Source organism: Impatiens glandulifera, chromosome 4 (genome assembly GCF_907164915.1).
Source record: "Impatiens glandulifera chromosome 4, dImpGla2.1, whole genome shotgun sequence".
Classification (NCBI taxonomy): domain Eukaryota; kingdom Viridiplantae; phylum Streptophyta; class Magnoliopsida; order Ericales; family Balsaminaceae; genus Impatiens; species Impatiens glandulifera.
In genome coordinates this window covers 18921501-18937220 of record NC_061865.1, presented here as the reverse complement: position 1 = coordinate 18937220, position 15720 = coordinate 18921501, and the positions used below count along the sequence as shown (strand labels likewise).

The following is a 15720-nucleotide window of genomic DNA, read 5'->3' as shown; positions in this document are numbered from 1 at the left end:
ATGAGAAGGTGGAGGACGGTGAGAAGGTGGAGGATCATGTAAATGAGAACGATGCGAAGGTGGAGGACGTAAAGGTGGAGGATGATGAGAAGCTGGATGGTGTGGCTAAGGTGGATGATGTGGAGGTTGATCTGAAAGTGAAGGTGAAGGATCTGAAAGTGAAGGTGAAGGATGAGAAGAGTGTGGGTGTGGATGTGAAAGCACAGACAAATGAGGAAATTATGGGAGGAGATGACAATGATGACAATAATAATTTCCAGTTATACAATACTCCTCCTAAAGGAAATTATGGGAGGAGAGTGGGAAGCCGAAAAAAGATGACTCGTACACCAACCCTTCTTTGTCAAAACTGCCCAAGACAAAGGATCCAATAAAAGTGAATCACGTTCAAAAATTTGAAGATGAGCTGTTGGATAAAGTAAAAGCGTGGTTGGTTGATCCAGAAACTGATAATCAGACAAAGGATGTACATCTTTGCCAAGCAAAGAAGGATATGTTTGTTAGAGTTATAACAAGGTTGACATGGCTTGAAGACACTGTAAGTCGTGCAAATCAATTCATTATTCATTAATACTCATCGTTTCGCCAAGTACTAATTGTTTCGCTGAGTACTAATCGTTTCGCCAAGTACTCATCGTTTCACTGAGTACTAATCGTTTCGCTGAGTACTCATCGTTTCGCTTAGTACTTCTCGTTTCGCTTAGTACTTCTCGTTTCGCTGAGTACTTCTCGTTTTGCTAAGTACTTATCGTTTCGCTGAGTACTTATCGTTTCGCTTAGTACTCATCGTTTCGCTTAATATTTAGTCAATGTTGTTTGATATATACTGAATGTATGTTGTATACTCCCATTGTGCAGGAAATCGATGCATTCTGCCATCTATTGCGGAAAAGGATTTCCGACTATCCTAAGACATATAAAAAATTGCATGTGGCAATAGGGTATTGCGTATTGTCGGATAGAATCAGGCGAGAGCACAAGGCTTTTATTAAGGATCCTGCAAACTATCCAGTCGCCGAATTCAAAGACTATTATATGGGAGCACCACATAGATATATGCCCGAATGGTCAACAATTGACGATGTCTACATGCCTGTGAACATTAACTAGAAACACTGGATTTTGTGTGTAGCACGTCTTCAAAAGTACCGCATTGACGTGTACGACTGTGATGCCTATCTTTATAAGAATCTGGATCCTTATTTGAAACCCTTCTGCGACATGATTCCACATATATTCGCAAAGACAATCACTCTTGGTGAGAGGGTAAGGTATCCTAAATACAATTTCGAAGGCCCCATCCAACCAATGACTTACAAACGGTTACCACACCCCAAAGTGAAAACCGCTGCAGCTAAGGTTGGAGAAGTCCCACGGGCAACAGAGAGCGGGGACTGTGGGGTATTCACTCTAATGTATATGGAACACTTGACCGCTAATCAAGCCGTGCACAATGTGACCTCAGAAAACATGGAGTTTTTTAGGCAGAAGATGGCGGTCAGGTTATTCCATCAGATTATCGAACCTTAGTGTAAACATTATTTTGAAGTAAATTGTGTAAATTGGATAACTTATTTTGATGTATTGTAAACCTTGATGAATATTTTGGAAGTTGGATGATAAATTATTTTGATGTATTGAATTTTGAACTTGAATTGCAGAAAACTTTCAACGTAAAAAACAAGTGTAACCCTTGAATTGACCCTTCAACGTACAAAAAAGATAACCTCGAATTGACTCTTCATTTTGCTAAGTTAGTACTCTTCGTTTCGCTAAGTTAGTATTCTTCGTTTCGCTGAGTACTCATCGTTTCGCTAAGTTAGTACTTGTCGTTTCGCTAAGTACCTCCTGATTCGCTAAGTACCTCCCGATTCGCAAAGTACCTCCTGATTCGCTAAGTACCTCGCGTTTCGCATAGTACTCACCGTTTCGTTAAGTTATTACTCATCGTTTCCCTACTCATATACTACTACTACAACATACAACATAAACTTTAAACCTGAATTAACAACATAGTATTTTACGCATAGTATCTTACCAGTACCATAGTTCAATTAACAACATATATTACAACATAGTATCTATCAAGTTAAAGGTTCATATTGTTGAGATGATGACTCATGTTGCTTAGATGATGAAGCTCTTGCAGTAGATGGTGCAGGCATCACTGCTTTGCATGTTGCCCTATTATGTCCTAGCCCAGCACATGAGCTGCATCGTCTCGGGACCTTACGGACCTCACCCTGGGATGACCTACGCTTTGTTTGTGGCCTGTCTTTCTTAACCTTCACATTACGTTTAAGACACGAACGTTGCTTGATATGTTCAGGAACATCCCAATTTTCTTCATCACCAGGAGGATAACATGTCTCGGCATATGAATTTATCCAACACTCAGTTGTGTAATACCTGTGTGCATGGAAAATATAACGAATTATTAATTTGTTAAACAGAATGAACACGTGAGCTAAATATTAATACCTTGAACAGAAGTCATAAGAAACCAAATTCCGACTATGGGCAGCAGCCATTGCATGCGTACAAGGAAGACCCGAAACTTCAAATACTCTACAAGTGCAGTTCATGTCTTTCAAATTGACTTTGAAATGGGACTGATTGTCATGCACATAAAACTCGAATCGGTTAAGCGATTGGACTGTATAGAATATGGCCTTCTCGAATCCCTCACGTAACACCTTCTCATAATTTGGAGATAAAACTTCTTCGTGATTAGACGCTCTTTCTCTTCTATCGTTAAACCAATGTTGTATTGTGAATCTTAAATACTCAGCCATTTCTGAAATGGGATACTTTCTGGCTTCTCTGCTCTGACTATTGAAACTCTCAGCATAATTGCTTGTGAGTTGATTGTATCGCTTACCGGGAAAAAATGCTCTACTCCATCTTTGGAACCCAATTTCTTCCAAATAGGCAGCAATCCTGTGATCTTTAACCTTGATCTTGTCAAACCACCGATTAAATTCGTGGACAGTGTACGCCCTTGAAGCCGAATCAAACTCCGCATGACACTTATCACTTTTGAATTTGGCCACAATATTCATCTTTATGTGATATGTGCACGCACCGTGGTCTGCTTATGGGAAAACAGCACACAAGGCATTAGCGATGCTTGGGTGTCTGTCGGATACGAAGATGAGATCATCAACTAATCCAATTGTGTCTCTCAGTTTTTGCATGAAATAAGTCCAGGAATTATTATTCTCTGAATCAACAACGCCGAATGCGACAGGATATAGTTGTTCATTCGCATCCAATGCAATAGCCACCAATAATTGACCACCCACCTTGTGCTTAAGAAAACTAGCATCAACACATAATACAGGACGACAAAAGGATTTGAAACCCCTAATTGAGAGGCCTAGGGACATGAACATATACTTGAAGTGGCCGAGCTCGTCTATCTGTATGTCGGTTATGGTACCAAGATTACACTTCTCCAACATGTAAAGGTATGATGGCAGTATTCCATAGGAATCCTCAACCGTTCCTCGCACAGCTATTAAAGCATTTTCCTTTGCCCTCCATGCCTTATTATAAGTCAAAAATATCTCATAAGTTGTCTGCATGTCTTCAATTATTTTCTTAGGCAAGTGGTTATGATGATGGTCCATGTACTTGCTCTTCACGCACTGCCCAATAACCCATGCTGGTGTTTGCATTTTTTTCTTGGGCCTCGACAAAACTGAGCATGAGTGTTGTTGCTCAAATTTCCGGATCTCAAATATCTCAGAAAACTTACCTTTCACAGCCCGCAAGCTCCACTTGCATGTCTCATCCAAACATTTGAGTTCCCAAAGATTTATTCTTGACTTCTCCACTTTGAATTCAAAATGATTGGTCCTCGCATATTTATATAGAGCAAGTTGAAGTTCTTTTTTATTTTCAAACAACGAACCGACTTCCAATACGGTTTCACTAGTTAATGCCATCGCAAATGTGGGGTCTGGCGGTGACGTGTCTGTCGGGTCTGTCGATGGTGTACCCATTGAAGATTGTCTTGCACTAGATGGTGTACTCATTGATGATCTTCTTGTACTAGTTGGTGTACCCATTGATGCCTTTCTTGCACTAGTTGGTGTACCCAATGATGATCTTCTTGCACTTGGTTGTATAGGTATTGATGCTTTTTCACCACTATTAACATGCAAGTCTGAGTAAGTGGGATGTGAGGCAAAGAGGTTTCTCCGGCTTCATTTTGACTTTCAACAAAGAATTCCAAGGGTACAACAGGTGGTACAAATTTTTGAGTAAGTTGTGGTGGTAGTATACTTTCTTGAGTTGGGTATGTAAGTAGTGATATATTTTCTTTAGTAAATACTGACTTCTCCACTACAGATACACACAATGGTGACACTGTTTGACCCAAAATCAAGCGTGATAAATATGTGTTCAAATCACCATCATTATCAATAAAAACAGGTTTTGGATTTCTGATATTCGGAATATCATACTTCACTTGGAGCACTAAATCGTATGTTGATATCTGCACATTAAGTCTATCGTAGAGTATATCAAGTAATTCAGCATAACGAGTACTTTGGGGTAGATCAAATGTTTTGATTGAAGATGCATCAAAATACAGTATTCCATCAACATCAAGTTTCCACTCTCCATTATAGAAAACGAAAACTTCAGCTGCAATAAAAAAACATGATTTGATTTAGAGACGGATAATTAATACTTCGCGAATCGCTAGGCACTTAGCGAAACGGAAAGGCATTCGCGAAACGGGAAGGCCTTCGCGAATCGTTAGGCACTTAGCGAAACGGGAAGGCCTTCGCGAATCGCTAGGCACTTAGCGAAACGGGAAGAAAACCCTAATCAATCTCAGAAACCGAACATCAATAAAACATGCTTAAAATAGACGTACCTATTGGAACAGTGTTCGTGTTCGTCGTGGAGCTCATAGTGGATTTCGAACAAACCGTCGCCGCCGAGAGATCTCCGACGAGTTCGCCGCCGCCGCCGCCGGAGTTTAGAGAGAAGGAGGAGAAGAGCGGGAAGAGAGAGAAGGAGAAGAAAAGAAATGAAAAAAAAATACGAAGGTTATATTAAATAGTAAGGGTAATCTGGACATTTCAAATATCGTCACTTCGCGAAACGCTAAGTGACTTAGCGTTTCGCGAAAAGGGCAAAATCGTCCAAAAAAAATAAAATCACCACGAGGGCAATAAAATTAACAAATTGCCATAGGATCAAATAACCTCATCTTTGAGGTTATTTGATCAAATTTCTCCCTCAAAATGGAAAATAAAAATAAAAAATGTGTACGCTTCTTAACCTCCATCATTTTGGCATCCATGCATTACATTACAAATGACAACTTACCTCTCAATATTCTTCCCCAAAAATTATTAAATTATTAATCCCTCTTCATATTTTTTATTTAAAAGATACATCATATTCTCATCTCTTTTTTGAAGTTGCCCTAGATTGCCAAATATGTAGGGAACAAACACCCAATATTTTTTCACTAAATTAGATGATTTGTATTTAAATATATAACTAGATGAAGATATAATGATTAAAAAAAATCATTTCTGCCTTAAAATGATTTCACAATGTATATGCATAAATATGGTGAATATATTATAAATAAATAAAAAGAAAAAGAAAAAGGTAATAACGCGATTTCGATTACGCGTAACAAGTGAGGGAGTAACGACTGTTGGAGGTCTGATCAAGACAACACAGCTGTTTACAGCTTCACCTTTCATGGAATGAACCTGGAACCTTCTTTATCTTTCTTTCCCATTCTCAATGATCAACACAGCTATAAATACTACTACTTCTCTCATCATATCAATTCAATGGCTTCTTCTTCTTCATCATCACTAATCATGCTCTTCTTCGTACTGAGCTTCGCTTTGGTTTTGAGTATAGATGTATGCAGCGCAAACTTCAACGAGAAGGTAGACATAACCTGGGGCGACGGCAGAGCAAAAATACTCAACAATGGAGACCTTCTGAGTCTCTCCCTTGATCAGCCCTCCGGCTCCGGTTTTCAGTCCAAGAATCAATACCTCTTCGGTAAAATCGATATGCAGATCAAACTCGTCTCCGGGAACTCCGCAGGCACCGTCACCGCCTACTACGTAAGTTAACAAACAAACAATTTTCCCGTTTTTTGAAATTTTTTAATGAAATGACGCTAAGTCGTTTTCCCCAAAAACAAACAAACAAATCATCTACTACTAGTTAATTCATGATCTTACAATGAATTGTAAATATTGGGTGCAGTTGAAATCGCCTGGATCGACTTGGGACGAAATAGATTTCGAATTCTTGGGGAATCTGAGCGGCGACCCTTACATTCTTCACACCAATGTTTTCAGTCAGGGAAAAGGAAACAGAGAGCAACAATTCTACCTCTGGTTCGATCCAACAGCAGATTTCCACACCTATTCAATCTTATGGAACCCACAACGAATTATGTATGTGTAAATGTAATTCATTCATTCTTTCTTTAACACATACATACATACTCATAATAATAATAATAATCTTATTATTAATAACAACAGATTCTCAGTCGACGGAATACCCATTAGGGAATTCAAGAACGCAGAGTCCATCGGCGTTCCCTACTTAAAGAACCAGCCTATGAGGATCTATTCAAGCCTATGGAACGCCGATGATTGGGCAACCAGAGGTGGACTTGTCAAGACGGATTGGACCAACGCTCCATTCACCGCCTCTTACCGCAATTTCAACGACGCCACCGCCTGCGTCTGGTCCGCTGCCGCCGGAAAGTCGTCTTGCACCGACTCGTCCTCTGTCTCAAGTGGCAATGCCTGGCTCAATCAGCAGATGGACACGACCGGCCAAGAGAAGATGAGATGGGTGCAGAAGAACTACATGGTTTATAATTACTGCAATGACACCAACAGGTTCCCTTTAGGGTTGCCGGCTGAATGTTCCTTATTAAGGGCATAATCCTAAACTTTTATACCTCCACATTTTTGTATTTCATTTTATTCTTTTATTTAATTATATTCTTTTCTTTTTATTAATTGAAAAATTATATTCTTTCTTTTATTTATAATTGAGGAATAAGTTATATGTTTTTACATGCTAAATATGGTCATGATTTGATTGGATGGAATGGTTCACTAAAATGTCTTAACAGTTTTTTAAGTTGTATCATTTGAAGTTCATATAGTTTTGTGAGTTGTATCATTTGAAATTCAATAAATATTTTTATGAAAGAGCTATCGTGATCAATTCAGATTTATTGTGGAGATAAGACCTCGATTAACTTCTGCGAAAGATGCCTAATGGAGGGTTAAGTGTCTCAATATGGTGTTTCATGAGCCCGTTTAAATTGTCATTATAGGAATGTCATTATTAAGGATATGTTTAATTTTTGGACTAGCAATTTTAACAGTCACATCAGATCATTCTAAGGTTTTGATCATAGTAGGCGTAAGGAGATAAAACCGAACATATATGATGTAATGCGGTGGAAAAATATAGATTGTTTTCACGTGGACATTCTTATAACTTGTATGCTCAACTACGTAAAATTACTATTTGGAGAAATTTTGGGAGTCTAAAATTCATTTTAAGATTTTGTTCTTTGGTTGGAGTGTTAATCATAGTGGGACGGACGATATATGTATGAAAACAAAGGGACGGACGATATATGTATGAAAACAAACTTGTATTATGATTAGTCATTGTCGGATATGCCACATGCGAGGTTGAATTGGCGTCTCGCCTTCTTCTACATTGTCGTAAGGTGGTGGGTAATTAGAGTCTTTTTAGAGCATGACTAGATTTTAGTTGGTGATGTCTGAGTCTCTCGGTAGTTGTTGAGAGGTTTGGATCGAGACGACAAATATAATAAGTCTGAATTGTTACTTGGAAAAGTATTGGACGATCTAGGTCTAGTTTCATTGGCGTATAGGGAAATATGCATGATCGAACCCTTACATTGTTTTTTCATTATAACATCTTTCCTAAAAGAGTAATTTCCTCTCCAACTTCCCTTTTCTTGTGCTTTTTGAGTCTAATCTATGTTGACTACATTATCCATTATGAATAAATTTTTCTCTTTTTCTCATCGACTAAAATAATTTTGGTTCAACTGAATCCATTGCATTGAGTTCTCTTGGGGTGTTCTAAATTCGAGCTAAAAGACACTATTCTAAATAGTTTGCAGATTCATCTTACTTGTACTATTTAGAGTTTTGAGTGCTAAAAATTTGGATTTTAAGTTTTGTGAATACGTAATTACTGAAAGATGAACAATGGGCTCTACATTTTTTATGGAACTGATATTTATTATGGAAAATAGTATAACTGCGAGAAACTTGTTTAATGGTCCAATGTTGCAGTTTCAACTTTGTGCTTGTTGGTTTTACTCTTATGTGTGGTTGTTGGTTTGCTTGTGTGGCATCATAAACTAACAATTTTCTCTAACATTTACTTTATTTGATAATGTAAAGTTGAGTACAAACTATTTGTAAGGCCTTCAAATAAACAAACTACAAAAAAAAAGGAAGTTAAAAAAGCTACAAAACTCTAACATTTCATTCTCCCCTGAAATCCCCCCAAAAAAAATAAAGGAGATCGAAGTAACAAATTCTTACAAAGAGCACATGTTTTGGTCTTATTATCTTTTGCATGCTTTTATTTTTGTTTGAAATGTGAATTTTATTTTTCATAATCTAATATGTTTTGATTTGAAAATTAATATTACTGTATACACTCATTTTTAACTTTAGATATTTTCACCTTATGGCCAGGTTGAAAATGTGTGCTACTTGCATGATGAAATGAATATAATCTTTTGTCTTAATATTTAAATTATTTTTTAGTGTTCTCTAATTGTTTGAATACTATTTGAATGAGAAACAATGAACAAAGAGACTTCTATCATGCTATAACTAATGTTACTTTAATGAACTGCATTTGTGTAATTTAAGTTAGTATATCTTGTTTAAATGTATAATGGTAGGTTAAAATGTGGTCATGAGGTTGTCAATAGCAAATAAACTTATATTTTTGTTATTTTTCTACCTACTAATATACGTGATGTTGGATTTCATTGTCCGAGTTAGAGGACATCATTTTTCTATTTTTGCGATAGAAAAGTTACCCAACTAAAACTAAGGAATTCGTCTATTTAAAATAGGGAAGAATGTCAATTTTATTCATAAAGTTGGATGAAGATTTTAAATTTGTTTATTAACTTGTCAAATTTTAAAATATGTACACAACACCTGAAAATTTTTCCCCACAAACTAAATTTTGGTTTGTTCTAAAAAATCTTCATGCATATACTTAATTGCAGCATCATTAGCACTCACATTGTCAACATAAATAATGTATACCTTATTTTCAATTCCACTCCCTTCCACAATTTAAAAGATTATCGAAAATTTGAGGACCACAATGAAGAGGAATATGAAAAAAAATGAGAACACGTTTATTCAATCTACAAGATGAGTCAATCCAATAATCGATGATGACCATGTACTCTAGTTTTTTTATTCTTCGATTTCCATAAAATTGTTGTGAGGTTAATCTTACTCACATTTTTAGCAAACCATGCAATTTGTTTTTCTTTTTCGTGATTCCACTACAACATTTTACGTATACATAATATATTAAAACATTATTCTACCAATAAAGTAAATGGATGTATTATGATCCAATTAGCCGAGCTTCTTTCATGCGTTCCATACAAAAATATTCATCAAGTAACAAAGATGGCATAATTGTGTTTACAAATTCGAAGCCTTATAATAGTTTTTGTTGTTTAACTTTATTCTCAAGCATCATTTTAGACTTCAAGTGTTTACCACAATGATCTAAGTATCGTTTTAAGTGTGTTATAGTACTTGACTTCATCTTTGCAAGAAGTAATTGACAATGTTTGTACTTGTATTTATCATCACCTTTAGAGACTTCAACCTCAATCATATCTAACCATAATTGAGATTTTTTATGTTTGTCTTAGACTTGTGTAATGTATATCATTTCCTATCATACTATCCCCTTTATCTATCAATTGATTTAGGATCTCATTTGAATCCAACAGAACTTTAACATTAGTTTAACGAAGAGTTAGTTGGAATCTAGTTGCAGCTTCCCTCTATTTAGTTTAAATTGACCTTGCCTCGACATTTCTTTCCTTGGTATAATGGAAGGTGCTAATTCGTAATCTTGTCTTAAAATCATAGAAAATATAAAAGTATAATATTACAAAGAAATTAAATAAACTACAATATATATATCACCGAAATCTAATGTTGATTTGAGGTATGTGGTTAACACATTTTCTTTAAAATATTTTCACCGTCTCTTTCTTGCGCTGAAGTTTATCAGATGGCTGTCTCTCAAGATACAACAAATTTAGTAGTGATTTAGCAATAAAATTACTATGCAGAGAATTAGACCAACATTCATAAATATCACCGGGATCAAATTAGAATTGTGTGAAATCAAAATTAAAATGATCAATGGAATGTTTTTTTTTAAAAAAAAATTAAGAAGTATCTAGCTTCTTATGATGTTAAAAGTGAAAAACAATGAAGTTCATTTATGGTGATTGAAAGATAAAATTATGTAATTATGCAAATGTTATTGTCTTGAACAATATGTGATCAATTGAGAAGTTATATCAAAATAAATTAGTCAATGAGTATGAATTTATCATTGTATTTGATTGAAAATTTCTCATTTGCATATATATATATATATATATATATATATATATATATATATATATATATATATATATATATATATAAAAGTAATGATAAGGGAGCGAAAAAATTGGAGCGAATGAGGCAGCCGAATGATGTGGTATTGTACATGTCACCTAATAAATAGGACGCGTATCAATTTCTCTCTCTTTCATTTTAAATTGTACATGTCCCTGCATTTAATAATTTCTCTCTCTTAATTCTTTTTTTATTTAAATAAATTATTTAATATTTTCCCTTATTTAATTTTATTATAAAATTATTATAAATATTGACTTAATTTGAAATTAAAAAAGATTGTAATTTTAACTCAAAATACAAATTATTAATATTTATAATAAATAAAATTCAAATTACTAATCTTCAAAATATTATATATATATATATATATATAAAGATATATATATATAAAGATCGTTATATAAAAATGAAAGTTATAATATTATTTACAAGGTGAATTTTAATATATATCTTATAACAAATTAAATAAGAATAAAAAGAGACTTTTATTTTTTAAGAGAAATAAGAATGATTTAAAAAAGAGAAAGAATAATTTAATAAATTATGAATATATATATATTTAATTTTTATTTTAGGAAAAAAACTCACTTAGACTATGTACTTGTACAACTAGCTGACTAAACGTATGTACTAATGAAAGGTCATTTAAAATACGTACTATTAAAAATTAGCTCATTTAGCATTTTTTTTAGTAACATGGTTAACTTTTATTTTTAAATTTATATATTTATTAATTAAATATTAATATATTTTCTCTCTTTCCTTTTCATTTATTATTTCATTTTTTACTAATAAATAAACCCTATATTTTTATCTTTTTTATAATTTTTTATTATTTATATATGAATATTTATGATTGATTATTTTAATTTTATTTTATATATATGACCATTCATCATTAATTATTTTAACTCTATATATTTCTTCTTATTTTTTTATATTCGCATTAATTATTAATTATTTTAAAATTGTTTGATCCCAATAATTGAATATAACAATGAAAATTCTTTCAACAATAAAAATCTTTCAACACAAAAATAAATTAATTAATAATTAAGAATTGAATAATAATAAAAACTCATTTATCAAACACCAAAAGAGTAATAATCAAATATTAGACAAAATAATTCATTTACAAGTTCGTGAATAAAAATTAAATAAAAAATTATTAATTTCATTTTTATTTATATTAAACTAAATAAGAAAAAACCCTTTTTTATTTTTATTATATTAAATTAAATAAGAAAAAACCCTTAAAAAAATATTACAATAAAATATAAAATTCAAAATAAATTGTTAAATTTTTTTTAAAAAAATGAGAATTTAAGAAATATGAGAAAAAAAATGAATAAAAAAAATGAAATATAAAATAAAAATTAATATTAAAATAATAAAAAATTTAAGAATAAAATAAATTATCTAATTTAATTAATGAAAAAGAAGGAGATAGAAAATATATTAATATTTAATTAATAAATATATAAATTTAAAAATAAAAGTTAACCATGGTTACTAAAAGAGTCTAAATGAGCCAATTTTTGTTTAAATGATCTTTTATTAGTAAATACGTCTAAGTGGAAGTGGGCTAGTTGTACAAATACATACGTCTAAATATATATTTCTCTTTTCATTAATAATTTCTCTCTCTTCTCTTCATTAAAATAAAATATACCAACCACATTTTAACCGTCTCTTATCCCTAAGAAAATAATATACCAATCTCAATTGATATTTAGCATCGTGATCTCACACTTTGATCAATCAAATATTTGATTCATATTTTTTTAACCAATTTCAATTGTTACCGACCTATTATCTATCGACAAACCACATCCCAGTCACACTTGGTTTTAGGGTTCTACTTGTTTTGTTAGGTTAAAAGTTCAAAACATACATGCAACAATTTTAATTTTATTTTTAACCGTTTTAAGTTTATGGGCGGATCAACCCACAATCCGACCCAAGTATCCTTTTACTCTCGTGTATATATATATATATTCAAATTAACCACATCTCTTGACTCACCAATCCAGACACTTTGAAATTAAGCATTATTATATATAGGGGTGAGCAATGGATAGATTAATCCGAAATCCAATCCGATCCGAATTTGAAATACTAATTCGGATTGGATATTTCGGATTGAATTGAGATCATCTCGAATTAAGTCTGAATCGGATTAAATTCATATTGGATAAGGATTATCCAAATTATCTAAATTATCTAAATAAAAATCTATTTTTCAATTTATTTTTCTTTAAAATGCATTTCATTTAAATATAATATATTTTTTACTTATTTCTGCATCGTTTAGTCAATAAGATTTTTTTTTTCAGATTCATATTATAAATAAACAAAATTAATTATAAAATTAAAAGTTTAATAATATTGTTTTATAATTAAACATTAAAAAATAAATTAAATAATTAGATTTTTTAATCAAGAGTTGAGATTTAACAGACTAATCGAATCCGAAATACAAAATTTAATTAACTATTTTGTGCTGGATTAAATTCGGATTGAGTTTAATTCGGATTGAATTTGAATAATCTAATTAATTTAATATTATTGAATAATTTCAAGTTGACATTTACAAATATATAAATATTTTTTAGTTTGGATTGTCCAAACCATATTTCATCCAATTCATATCCGTATTAATTTGTAAAATATTTCGGATTACGAATTAGATAAATTTAGTCTGAATTTAATACAGATCAGACAAAACTGATTGATTTTACCCGTTGTTCACCCCAATTTTATATAGAGAGTTTATTAAAAAGTTGAACATATATTGTTAAGAATGTCTCACATTCATCAAATTTGATGTTGAATTAAAAATATATAGTTTTATTAGCCTAGTTAGTTAAATAGTTGTATTTGTTTTATTATGTTGCAAGTTCAAAACATACATATAACATTTTTAATTTTATTTTTAATCGTTTTAAATTTATAGACGAGTCAACCCACAATTCGATTCAAGTATCTATTACTCACATATATATCAAAATTAATCATAATTCTCAACCCGACAATCCGAATCCTTTGTAATTAAGTATTATTATTATTATTATTATTATTATTATTATTATTATTATTATTATTATTATTATTATTATTATTATAGTGTTACAATATCACCCAAGTTCACACCTCTCTAAGAAAAGCAATTAATTTTTTTTTCTTTTATATAGGGATCTAGTTTCTAATGAGAAATACCACTGAGTTTTAAACATGTGAGCAATCAATTTCAATTTCAATTTCAATTTCAATTTCAGATGTAATATATATGAGTAAAATTGGAGTGTTCCTTTTCTTCTGTGAATATTTGAAAACAAAATAGAGACAATAGAAAGCTACAACAAGGGAAATAGAAAATTTCAAAAGGCACAGTATGAAACAGTACTTTTCATGCTAATAAGACCAAATTAAGATACAATTAATTCTAACATCTCTACCCATTTATTTATGCCTATAAAAATACTACAATGTGAGTTTAGAAAGCAAAATCTACCTCTACTATTTAACAAAATTTGAATTAAGATGTATTCCAAGAACATGGGAATGTCTTTGCTCTTGATTTTTGCAGCCCTCGTTTCTCAAACCACGTCCCGGTCTCTCCTTGACACCTCGATGCTCAAGAGGCACAAGCAATGGATGGTGCAACATAATCGTGTCTACAAAGATGATGCTGAGAAGTACACTCGGTTCAACGTATTCAAAGAGAACGTGGAGAAGATTGAGTTGTTTAACAAAGCCCGGAAACGCTCCATACAAACTCGGAGAGAACCGGTTTGCCGACCTAACGAATGAAGAGTTCAAGCTAAGGAATAGGTTCAAGAGCCAGACATCTTCAACCGATTTCTTCCGATATGGGAACATTTCAGCAGTGCCCGCTACCATTGACTGGAGGAAGAAAGGCGCAGTTACTCCAGTCAAGGACCAAGGCCAGTGTGGTGAGTTCGCTTTTGTAGGATTTACTTATAAAAAATAAAAAGGCCTCATTGATCAATCGATAGGGTGTTGCTGGGGATTTTCGGCTGTGCCATGGAAGGAATCACACAGCTAACGACTGGTAAGCTGATCTCCCTGAGCAAGAGCTAGTTGATTGCGACGTAAACGGAGTGGATCAAGGCTGCAATGGCGGTCTTATGGATGATGCTTTCAAGTTCATAAAAAGCAACAGAGGCCTCACAACCGAATCCAACTACCCATACGCTGGAACTGATGACAAATGCAGCAAAAAAAAGGCAGCCAACCACGCGGCTAAGATAACTGGATTTGAAGACGTACCCGCAAACAGCGAGAGTGCGCTGCTCAAAGCCGTGGCCAATCACCCTGTTTCGGTAGCCATTGATGCAGGAGGGTTCAGTTTTCAGTTCTACTCGGGAGGTGTCTTCACGGGTGCGTGTGGAACCTCTCTAGACCACGGTGTAACGGTAGCCAAGCACTGCGGATGATGGGACCAAATATTGGTTTGTGAAGAACTCGTGGGGGGGCTCTTGGGGCGAGGAAGGATACATCAGAATGGAACGTGGTATTAGTGCGGCATAGCTATGCAGGCTTCATACCCAACTGCTGCCATCAAAAATGTGTAAAAATGTATAGCATCAAGTGCTAGCTGTTATATCATGTCCATAATTATTATCTCACCAATCTCTTGTGCTAGCTTCGTCGCGAGCTGGGTAATTAAAACGCCCTTCAATCCTACATTGTACTCTCTTAACAAATCTGGACACAATAAAAACATGCTTAACTAAGTAGTAGCAGTAGTGATGAGCAATAGTAGTTAACACATTATTATCAACTCGCCTTTAAAAGTGTAGCAGGGCACAACACCCATCTTTTTGCAAACCGAAACAAACAAAGATTTCTCACATTCTCTCCAGAGTAGATTATGAGAAAACAAAAAAATGATACAACATAAGGTGAAAACCGAACAACTGTGTCCCCAAGTAAAAGC

General features: G+C 33.3%; 2 pseudogenes; both read left to right on the top strand.

Moving 5' to 3' along the window:
• Positions 1-5781: 5781 nt before the first annotated feature.
• On the top strand, positions 5782-6962 carry LOC124936814 (annotated as a pseudogene).
• Positions 6963-7709: 747 nt separating this feature from the next.
• LOC124934876 lies at positions 7710-15355 on the top strand (annotated as a pseudogene).
• The last annotated feature ends 365 nt before the right edge of the window (positions 15356-15720 follow it).